General features: G+C 37.6%; 1 non-coding gene across 1 annotated transcript; it reads left to right on the top strand.

Moving 5' to 3' along the window:
• Positions 1–993: 993 nt before the first annotated feature.
• On the top strand, positions 994–1,100 carry LOC145038004 (small nucleolar RNA R71). Its single transcript, XR_013679108.1, has one exon. It is a non-coding gene; the product is annotated as a small nucleolar RNA R71 (small nucleolar RNA).
• Positions 1,101–12,652: the final 11,552 nt, after the last annotated feature.

Here is a 12,652-nt window from a genome sequence, read left to right as displayed (position 1 = left end):
GGTGCGGTATTAACCTCCACACCATGCTCCCCAACTTTAGAGTCATCTTTACCCTTAACTACTCATTGTTTTTCAGATTTAACACCTTTCTCAAAATCTTCTTTTTCATCAAAGATGACTTCAATGTCACTATCATTATCTAATGTAGGAGCATTTACCTTGTTGTCAACCTTTTTCCCACTACGCAAGGTGATTACCTCATTCACTTGATGCTATTTTTCGGGTCTTTGGGTGTGAGACAGGTTGACTATTGTGGCGCTTGGAAAATAGCTATCTTCTCTTTTCCCAATTTGCTCCGCCAGTTGAGCAATCTACTTCTCGATAGCAGCTATGGACTTAGAGTTAGTGTCGGCTTTCTGATAAGTTTGGGTTATGAACTCCATGATGTTGTCCAACTTGTTGCCATCAGTTTCCTCCTTCTTTGATGTTCCACCTTGGTTAAAGTTGGACTGCTGGAACTGTTTTGACTGGTTTTGGTTTTAGTAATTCCCTTGACAATTGTTGTTGAAATTCCCATTGTTGTTGTAGTTCCCACCTTGATTGTGGTTCCGATTAAATGATCGTGGATTATTTTGGAATTTACCATAGCCGTGCACTTGATTGATTTCTTCTTGACTTCTCATGCACTCATCTGCAATGTGTCCTGAATCTCCACAACTTACACATATCTTCTGTCCCTGCGAAAAAAACACACCTTTCTCTTTGCCTAGACTAGAGAGTAGTAAGTTAAATTTTTTATTTAAAGAATTAATATCATATTTGACTTCATTTTTCCAGTTTTTGTATAGTCCAACTGAAGCAACATATGAAACTGGGTTGTCCCGTTTCTTAGCTGAGTAATTGGTTTTTGAACCATGATTCAACTGCTCCAAGAATCATCCAGCGTGTTCACTATCTTGCATTATAATAGTTCTGCCAGACGAGGCATTAATCATGGTTTGATTGGCAGTGCCGACTCCATCATAAAAGAAACGTACAAGTTGCCAACGGGGAAATTCATGATGGGGACATGAACGCAACAATTCCTTGCGGCGTTCAAATGCATCATGAAATTCTTCGTTGGGTTTTCGTGCAAAATCTTGTATCGCTTTTCTTATTTCCGTTGTTTTACTAGCAAGGTAGAACTCTTGCAAAAATTTAGTTTTTAATTGCTCCCAAGTAGTAATACTATGGGGGCAAGAGAAGTGAACGAATACTTAGTTTTTTTTCTTTTAAAGTGAACGAAAATAAGTGAAGTCTAAAAGAGTCTCTATTAGTTCCTTGCTGAGTATTCACATTAGCAATTGCAAGGAACTCATAGATGTGATTTTATGGATCATCAGTTTTATGGCCTCCAAAGACGGGCAACACACTAATTAGTTGGGGTCTTACTTCCACATGATGCTCATTTCCTTCCGTAAAGAGTATAGGTGAAGGATCATCATACTCTCCCGTCTGAAAATGAGATCCCACGGATTATCTATTAGGCTGCAGAAAGTAAAGATGAAGGAATTGGTTACCTTCGTTGTAGTATCCTCCATTTGCATTGTTAAATCCACCATTTGGATTCCTTCGATATTGATTCCCAAAGCCTTGATTTCTGAACCCATCGTTGTAGTCATTGTTGCCACCATTGGGGAAATTATGGTTGTTCCAGTTATTGCTGTAGTTCCTGTCTCCACCCTGATTGTCTTGATTCTGCCTATTACCACCATTGTGGTTCTGATTCCAACCAAGTCTATTATCACTACCATCATCAAAATCTAGTCATCCTCGTTACCACCATTACCACATTGAGGACCGACATTTCTAGGATTTTAGTTCTTATTTCTGACATTACCACCATTGTGGTTTCCTACATTACCTCCCATATTTTGTGCCCAATTTCCTCTATTTCCACCATTTTGTCCATGGTTGTTTCTATTCGGTTGTCGTTGTACTAGTTGGATGATTGGTGCATCGACATTGTTGTTATTCCCATTGTTTCCATTGTTGTTGTCTGGGAATTAAGGATCTGGTGGTGGAACTAGTAGTGGAGGATTGTTGGCTGCATCCTCACGCCCCTCGACCACATCTTCCACGACAACGTTATCTACACTCATAGTGTTGATGTTCCTTCTAGCGACCCGATAAGAGAGAGTTGTTCGTTCTATTTCCGGATCAAATGCAAGCGGTGAAGAGCGTCCACTATGTCTTGTATGCATGCACAGGTGTGCCTGCACAACACAAATAAAACAAACGTGAACTACAAACAAGAATTGAAAATGAAAGTAGAAAAACTATAACTACTTAAACACAATAGCTCAAGCACACAATCTCCCTGGCAACGACGCCAAATTCTGATCGAACTCGTTGTCCCATTAAAAAATAACCGCAAAAACCACTAGATATCTAGGGTAAGTAAGGGTCAAATCCACGAGGAGTTTGTGGTCAAACTTTGTGTGAAAATAGTCAACCAAAATATATTATTAGCAATTTTCACGGAAAAGATTAAATCAATGATCAAATAAAAAACTAGAAAATTTATTAATTAAACCAAAAATGTCAATGAGAAAACTAGAGTACTCCCGGTTCAGTTACAAAAAAATTAGGTTCACACACTTTCTTCCCTAGGATCCTAATTCAATTACTTGGACGCAATTGAGGTTTATTAACTTGTAACACATACTTTTGGGCACACTAGATGTTCATTCAACTAGTTGTCTTACTCATTTATGTCTAAATGGATTATGGGCAATTAGTGAACTAGCAATAAAATGTCTTACAACTACCTATTACCGCATTAAGATTCAGTATCATAAGTTGGAATAATATATGTTGATTCAATCACTTGTCTTTATTCCTAAACTAATTGAACTTGGAACAAATGATGAATTGACAATAAACTATCTTAATTATGACATCAAACAAATCATCGAACCCAATTTCAATTATCATTACCAAAGATCATCACATGAAGCATAAAACAACAATTGAAATTAACTAGAATCACGTAATAATCAAGTGTGTTCATCAAAAAGTCCTAAACATCCCCAGAAGTAACCCTAATGATTTAGGCTTCCATTGAGTTCATAAAAACACTAACTTGTATGAAATAAATGAAATTCATAATAGAATTCATAATCAAACTTAGAATCATCAAACAAATGTAGCCTAATGATTATCAAATTACGAAACAAATAAACCTTGGGAGGAAGTTAGCATTTCTGAAAATTACTAGAACTAATGAAAATCACCGGTTGAATGATCTTCAAATGTCGCTTGATGATAAATTGAATCGAATCTTGCCTTGATCTGGATTGAAAGGGAATGGAATTGTATTTCCAAATGTTTCAAGGGTTTAGAAGCCTCAAAAACACAGGAAAAACTCTGAAAATCGTAGGTGGTAACCCTAAAAACGAATTCATAGGCTCCTATTTATAGTGTGTGCCAAAAAATAAAGAAAGCGGGCGATGTGGGATGCTGGACGTCCTGGGAGACGTCTTAGACATTGTGTATAACACTGAAGCATTCTTTTTATATCCTTGCATGCCATCTGTCATCCTTGAAATACACTAAGAAATGGCCAAAAACGTTAGACGTCTTAGGAGACGTCTTAGACGCGTTATAGGACGTCCTTCCTTGATTTCCAAAGTTTCCGAAACACACCGTTCCAACACGAGATGCCCCTAAAACTCCTACACGTCCTAAGGGACATCTTAGATGCCATGTAGGATGCCAGTGGGCCCTTCTCTTTCTTTTCTGTTCCGAAATTTGACCAGATGCTTACCGTTTGACCTGGACGTCCTTAGGGACGTCTTAGATGCCTGGAGGCGTCCTTCTTCTTCCGTGCAAGTTTTGGTGGTCAAAACCATATAAATAGCAGAAACACAAAACAAAAAAGTTGTAGCAAATATTGTCTGGTTTCTAGAACTTCTTTACACATGTCAATCAGAGCTCTAGAACTCGAGATATGACCAAAACATTGAAGCATGGTCAATTTTCCGAGCAACGTTTCTTCATTCCTTTAGCAATCTGTTTTACTTGCAGGTTCCGCCCACTTTTAGTACAATATATTGACCTGCATATGAAGTTCAAAAACTCATCAAAGTAGTTTCATTCTTGGACAATTATACATCAATTCAACAGATATATGACAATTTAATACATTTATAAAATAGACTTATCAGTGTGTCAGAATGTGTCAGTGACGTTTTCAGATAGAGTTCACGGTGTATGTGTGTATTGTCAAGGTGTACATGACGTCTTTGTGGCTTAGCTATAATACGTGTGCATTGCTTGATTAATTCTTTCTTCTTCTTTGTTCTTCCGCTTGATTGTTCATCTTCTTGATCTAATTGTTTGATCACTGTTTTGGTTCCTGGATTTGGGACTCTACAATTGGTATCAGAGTTTGGATTGTATCGATCATTTTGGCAAGATCTGGAGTGTATTTGATCTTTTTCTTGAAGGATTTTTTCGTTTTTGGATAGTTCTTGGCAAAAAAAAAGGGGGTTTGTTCTTTGCATTTTCCATAAAAACGAGTTTTGGATCGATTTTTTGGACTTAAAAGGGTGAAAAACATCGTTTTGTTTGTAACTGTTGAAGTGTTCTCAGCCACCGAAGAAGGGTTCTTGGCCGACGGAAGCAACTTTCACGGTCGTGATCGGAAGAAGCTTTCATAGTCCACAAAGCTTTCACGGTCAGAGGGTTCACGGTCAGCCTCGTTTGCAGTCGGTCCTCGCATTCTCGGCCAGCTCGTGCGAGGGTTCGTACAACATACCCTTAAAAAAAATTAGGGTTGCCATGTTTTGAACCTAGGTACCTTGATTCCTCAACCTTCCGCCTTTCTAACTGATCTAGCTTGCTGGATGGTACACTCCTTCCAGATTTAATTCAAATACAATATCTTCGATTCCATTTTCGCAATTTTAACACTTTTAACCCAAAAATCATTTTCTTTTTATCTTTAAATTCCAATTTCTTCCAAACAAAAAAACATTAGTTTTTAATTTTTGACTTTCTAAATTAACTTATGACCTAAAATTTTGACTTTGACTTTCAAGTCTGACCTTTGACTTGAAACTTTGACTTTCTCGTTTAACCCTAAAATCTTCGCATTTAGCTTTTTGGTTTGACTTTTAAGTTTGACATTTCAAGTTTGACTTTTAAGTTTCATTTTTAAAATTTGACTTTTAAGGTTGACTTTTGAGTTTTTAAGTCAAAGAGCATTTTTGATAAAATGAGTTCCGCATCCCTCTCGGTCAATGAAGTTTCATGCTCTCAATCTTGTGAAACTACGATTAAGTTTCTTCGGGAACAAATAGATTTATTAAAAAGAGAAGTTGAGGACCTAAGATACGAAAGATACACAGTTAGGAAGGATCAAAAACCCCTAAAAGCTCAATTAGAGACCAAAACCAAGGACTTCCGAAAACTTCAAGAAGCATATAGTAACAAATGCGTAAATTATAAATATGTTAAGGAACAGCTTGCCACTGCGACTGGCGAACTTGATGCATTAAAAGCAAAATATAAAGATATTGAATTCAACTTTAAGTAATTTAGTGTGTCAAGTGAGGTAGTTGTGTCCATGATTGATAATTGTTTGAAATTTAAAGATAACCAACAAAAGGGTCTAGGTTATGAAAGTGTTCCTCCTCCTTTCAATCATAATTACACTTTCATCCCTTTGACACATGAAGAAATAGCAAATGAAGCACACCTTTAGTAGCCAACCAAGTTTCAGTTAATACTGAACAATCTGGGCTAACTGAGGGTGTTGAGATGAAAGATTATAATGTTTTTACTTCATGTGCAGGTGAAGTAGCAGAAGATGAGAACAAGGAAAAAACTATTGAACAATCCAATGACTCCTTGAAATCTGAATCTATTTCTTCTAACTCAGTTACTTCTAAATATGCTATTGGTAAATACAGGCCACCAAAACAAGCAAAATCAGAGTGCTTGCTGCAAATGTGCATGTGGGAACAATTAGAGACAAGGCAAGGATATGTCACCTGGGGCAGGAAGAAACAATTCCTACGTGAAGAAAAAGACTTTTTTGCACTATGGAACACCTGGTCACGTTGCCCAAAACTGTCCTAATTATGCATACGTTCCCTACGACGCATAAGGCTGGAAGAATGCACAAAGTGGGAGATATTCCAAAAGAAATCATTCGAGGTCACAATCACGCAATGGTGACTGGAACGCACAGAAGGCCAAGAATCAAACCCACAAGACCAAGAATCCAACTCCCAAGAACAAGATGGGAATGCAGACCAAGAAGCCCAATCCAAGAGATGCTCCAGTGAAATCAAGATCAGTCAAATCAATGTCATCTCAAAAAATGGCTTCAAGTTCAAAGTCAAGTGTCGAGGTACCCATCTGCTCGAACAAGAAATGGGTTAAGCCCAACTATAGATGGGTACCAAAGGTTCAATCTCCTAAATCACCTAATGACTCTAATATTTTTTCATCTTCTTTTTGTGATAAGCAGGATATGTCGTGGGAGAGAGTACCTTGCAAGGATGAAAAAGGTCAACCCAGTTTCAAAATGGATTGGGTTCTAAAGACCAATTGATCCCGGTCTATGTCGGAGCAACTATGGAGGCATATCATCAGACTTCGGTTTGTTGATAGTAGTTGTTCCAAGCACTTGATAGGAGCCATCTCTCAATTGTACCACATTCAGAACTTTGTTTGAGAGTATGTGTTCTTTGCAGGAAAGGAAAAAAGGAAAGGATCACACATGGGATTTTGTGCTTAACGATGTGAAGAATTTTCAGATTTGTTCTAAGATTATGCGTGTTATTCTCAGACCTTCTGGATGCAAATTCAATCGGTGACTTACGGTTTGAGTTTTCTTCTCGATGCTCCTGTGTTTATCCTAAACTGATTCATTTTGAAGACAAACTTTTATTTTTCTTATAGATTTTCGTTAGTAGGTATTATTGGGAAGTGATATGAAGTATAGTGCTGAAAGGCAATATGAACTTTGTGTAAAACACTAAAGCTAAATTGTTTAGACTATGTGTTCAATGTGCTAGTAGGCACAAAGGATTCAAAAGGACTACACTTTTAATGAAAATGAAACGAATTGAAAATATGAACTTAGATATTATCATTTGGATTGTCCATATGACACTTAGGTAGATTGAGCAGTGAGATAAACATGGGAATCTGTGAGATACATTAAAGTTAATTATCTAGATTTGTGGCTTAACATTTCCTTGATGTACGGTCTCATAACCTTAATTTCGGTATTGGTAGAGCGAATGGGAGGTTCTAATAAAGTAGGCCTGTAGAAAATTGTTGTATTGCTTTCTATATGTTAGTCATATGTTGCATCCTTTGCGTGATTAGAATATATCCGATCTGGAATGCAACATATGCAACTCTATTTCTATGCACCATCTTATCTATGCAATTCTTTTTGTCTGTTAGTCATATGTTGTCTCCTCCGCGTGATTGAAATAATCCGACCTGGAACACAACATATGCAATTCTTCTCTATCCCTCTATCTATGTTAGTCACATGTTGTTCCCTCTGTATGATTGGAAGACATCCGACGTGGGATACAACATATGCATTTCTATACCAGACTTCTTTCTTAATGATTGAATACTCACCTAAAGTAAGGAGTTCTTTGGAAGTTCTTGATTACTGGGGTATATCGAGAAATGGGAAACACACTCTAGTACATCTAAAATTGAGCAATTTAAAGGGTTGTCTATAGATCTCGGTGTTGAATTTAAGTGGACAACAATATTCGTGGTTGTCGTTAGCTAAATGGTCTATTTAGGAATATAGGTACAACTGTTCTGTCACTTATAATCTGTCTAATTTGTCAACATCATTCGTGTTTAAGTGGACAACAATACCGATGATTAACCAGATCTAGACATGCAGGCGTGTGCTAATAAACGATATTGAATTGCCTGACAACATTGATCCCAAATCAGTCTTAAAGTTTGCTATTATTTTTGTTTTTGTTAAATTTGTTCATAGTTTTCCTCTATGCACAAATTTAGGGGGAGAATTAAAAATTTTAAAAACCAAACAAACAAATCAAAAAATTAAAAATCCAAAAATACTATTACTTATGTTTTATTTATGTTTCAAAAAAAATATCAAAAATCAAAAAATATTGTGTGCTAACGTTTCTTTTAGTTTTGTTTTTATCTCAAATTTTTCTTTGTCTTGAAAAGTGAATTCAAATGTAGATGAGACTCATAAAGACTGTATTGAGAGTTTTTGAGCCAAAGCTTCCTCCGTGATCATTAAAGAATTCTCATTCAAAGGATCAAGAAATGAATATTATTCTTTCAACATTCAATTTTTCAACACGAGAAGTAACGTGAAGTTGTATTTGAAGATTATGTGACGGATTGCATTGAAGTCTCCTCAATCAATTTGCTGCTATTTATGAACCTGCTGAAGTGATCCAGAAGATTAGATCTCTCTATTGTGCACTCGCAAGATTCTTAAGCTGAAAGCAACACTTTTCAAGAATCAGTACATCAAGCCTCCTCACCCAACGTGTGTTCAATGTCAAATAATGAAGAAGAGCCCAACTGCTCAAGATGAAGTCATTTATTGAAGATTCACCAAGTTCATCTTGAAGCTGTGAATATATCGAAGACAAACGCTAAAGCCAAGCTCCCAATTGTAGATTGACAAGAAGGGCCAGCTACATTTGTAGGGGAGTCTGTTGGGTTAATTATAAAAGAAAGCTATAAACCAAGGGGGAGATTGTTGGGTCAAAATATGGTTTATACTTTACTTTTTTTAAACAATTGGGGTTTCAGTCATGTAATATGTATTTGCAGTTGTGTTCATGGCCCAAGTGGACGTTTATAGCCATGAACAAGTGTAAGTGTATCTGTTATAAGTAAAACCACATCATAACTTTGTTACAATAAAACTTTGAAATCCAAAAGGGAATTATTTGTATACGTAAATATATATGCCTTAAAAATCATACTTGTAATGAGCCTTCGAAAATCAATAAGTTAGAACTAATCACAAATTACCCTTTGCTTTAGAGTTTTCGGCCTAGTACCCCACCAACCTATTGATTTCGGTTTGCACTAGGACCGAAATCACAAGTGATCTCGATTAGCAGTAGGACCGAAATCACCATGAGATTTCGGTTGGAACATAGACCAAAATCACATGTAATTTCAGTTGATGCATAGGCTGAAATCACATATGATTTTTCTGTTTTCTAATGGGTTTTCGGTGGGAATAAAGAGCAAAGAAGGGTTTACTGCATGACTTGATGTTTCATCCTTTCCAATACCAAAATATTAACCAATGGTTACCCATGCAATTATCCAACAAATAACTAGGAAAATATCCCATCACCTTTTTTCCCCTTTATCTTGGCTGAAATCATCCCCACAAACACCACCATTTCCATATCTTATTTCTGTTAACGCCATTTTCCTCACAAGAATCAAGTCTAGATCTTCCATGTTCAAAATCTCCAAGTTTGTTCTTAGAATTTTGGTAAGCTTTTCTTGTTAATCTAGTGTTTTTATACACTTTCATGTTAGTTTCATCTTATTTACACACATTATTATGTGTTAAAACTCTTAGGATAATAACATTTCCAAGGAAGTTCATCAACCCCATTCAAGTGTCTAGGCTTGGAAATCTTCACATCATCTCTACAAACAACCCAAAAACCCACTCAAGGTGAGTTCATACCCCCCACATTTTCGAGTTTTTTTTTATGTTTTTATGGGGGGATACTAGTAAAAATTTGGTTTATCACACAAATACTTGCATGTTTCGACTTTATGCTAAATATAAGACATTATTTGCATGAGATATGGTTACCAGTAGATTTTATTCAAATATTTGTGATAAAATAGTTTTGAAATGCAAAACTAACAAAAACAAAACATAATCTATGTTATAAAATCATAAAATAAAATTTATGATTTCAAAAATACATGGTTTTTAAAGCTTTTTACCAAAATATAAATTTTCTAACAAAAAGGAGTACAACCGAAACATATGATGTTTGACCTTAAATTTTGAAACTAGACAAGATAAGTACTATATATTTATATAAATGATTATATAAATGTTCTTGACAATAAACAAGATAAACTATAATTGGTCTAGTTTGCGAGTCACATACACTAAACTATCATTTCGGAAGAAACATATAATTATTTAAAGGTATTATTATTTTTACACTATGTAACCACTACATAAGAGTAATACTCTCATTTACAGAAAAACGATTTTCTGTACACTACACGTAAACCGGTTGATACAGACCTATGAGACATTTGGCTTCACCATACCTACGAGAGTACAAACTAAGGTCCTGAATTATAACTAGACTCTCTTGTAGTGTGACACTTGTGTAGAGATCTATACAAGATATACAACCCTGCACCTCAACTGTTAGCTACAGTTAGACCATCCAGTCTAGGTAACAAATGTTGTAACAATTCTGACGCCCGAAGAACGTCGTTCAGGACACTAGTTGCATTAGTATGGTTATAATAACTCACACAGAGTATTAACAAAACATTTGGTTTATGGGGCAATCGTACTTCCAAGTAATTTCGTTGAAATATCTAACACTATTTTTCCAGTACATCACTACTTACATTTATAGTCTTGATTGAACTTTAACTAGATGCGCCTCCGACTCTTGGTTTATGGGACTCTGACTCTTAACTCCACTTCGAACCTCTGTGATGTTACTACTAAACTTTAACCAGATGCGTCTCCTTGTTACACAAAGTCTTTACTTTCCTATCCAATATCACTACCGGCCTGTCAATATAGTTCAGGTGATCATGAACCTGAATGTCCTCTAAAGGTACCAGTACCGTCTCGTCGGCTACACACTTCCTCAGCTGGGATACATGAAAAGTGTCATGAATTTGGCTCAACTCCCCAGGAAGCTCTAACCGATAAGCTACCTTTCCTACCAAGGCAATCACCCTGAAAGGACCAATGAATCAAGGGTCCATATTGTCCTGCTTCCTGAATCAGATCACCCTATTCCATGGGGATACCTTCATGAGAACAAAGTCATCGGCCTAGAATTCTAACTCGGAACACCTTTGATCTGCGGAACTCTTCTGACGGATTTGGGACATCAGCTACCTCTGTCTAACCTGTTGGATTTTCTCTATCGTCTTGAGCATTATCTCGGTGCTCCCCATCACTCTCTGTCCAACCTCCCCCTCCCCCCAACAAATAGTAGTCTGATATCTCCTCCTATATAAAAGCTCGAAGGGAGGCATCCCAATGCTGGAGTGATGGTTCTTGCTATGTGAAAACTCAGCTAAGGGGTGATAGGAATCCCAACTCCCACCAAAGTCCATAACACAAGCGCATAACAAATCCTCGAGCGTCTGAATCATTTGCTCACTCTGCTCGTATGTCTGTGGATGGTATGCAGTGCTAAAATATAGCCGGGTACCCAAGTCCTCATGAAATTTCTTCCAGAACCTAGAAGTAAAGCACACATCACGGTCACACACTATCAATAGTGTCACTCCATGACGACACACTACCTCTCGAATGTAGACCTCGGCCAGCTTCTTCGTAGAAGAATTGTCACTTATAGACAGGAATTCAACACTCTTTGTTAACCGGTCCACAGTCACCCAGATCGTATCCACACCCCTTGCAGTCCTTGGCAATTTGGTAATAAAATCCATGGAGATATGTTACCACTTCCATAGAGGAACCTCCAGAGGTTGCAACTTTCCATGAGGGTGTTGGTGCTCTGCCTTAACCTTGCGATAGGTCAAACACCTCTCAACTACCCATGCCACATCTCTCTTCATACATGGCCACCAATAATCATGTTTCAAATCCAAGTACATCTTCGTGGCCCCAAGATGGATGTAAAACCTCGGCTTATTGGCCTCCTCCATCAAAATTTGTCGATCTCCACCCATATATGGAACCCATATTCCCCCATGGAAGGTCATAAGCCCTTGAATATCCGTCTTAAACTCAAAAATATGCCCGATCACCTGCTTTCTCTTGCGGTTCTTTGGTCTCATGGCTGCCTCTTGGGCCTCTCGGATGACATCTAAGACTGGATTCATCACCGTCATCCTCATACACACGTCTCGAATCGGAGCACTTGTGGCTCTATGACTCAGGGCGTCATCTACCACATTAGCTTTTCCTGGGTGGTACAAAATGTCACAATCGTAGTCCCTCACTACATCTAATCACCTCCTCTGTATCATATTCAGGTTGAGCTGATCCATAAGGTACCTCAGGCTCTTATGGTCTGTGTATATGGCACATCGGAATCCATAGAGGTAGTGACACCAAATCTTGAGGGCGAATACAACCGCCGCCAACTCCAATTCATGGGTGGGATATCTCATCTCATGAGGCTTCAAATGCCTCGACGTATATCCTATCACGTTCCCTCTCTACATCAACACAACACCTAATCCTGATATGGATGCATCACATCAAACTATGAAGTCCTCTACCCCCTCCGGGAGAGCAAACATTGGAGCCTCACACAACCCCTGATGAAGAGTCTTGAATGATGCCTGCTGCTCAACCCCCCAAGTAAAAACAATATTCACTTGGTGAGAGGGACAACAATCTTGGAGAAATCCCTGATAAATCTCTGATAGTAACCTTCCAGGCCAAAAAACATCTGATCTCTAATGGGGATCT

The sequence above is a fragment of the Lactuca saligna genome, chromosome 3 (genome assembly GCF_052625555.1).
Source record: "Lactuca saligna cultivar CGN05327 chromosome 3, ASM5262555v1, whole genome shotgun sequence".
Taxonomy (NCBI): domain Eukaryota; kingdom Viridiplantae; phylum Streptophyta; class Magnoliopsida; order Asterales; family Asteraceae; genus Lactuca; species Lactuca saligna.
This window is presented reverse-complemented; position numbering and strand designations above follow the sequence as displayed.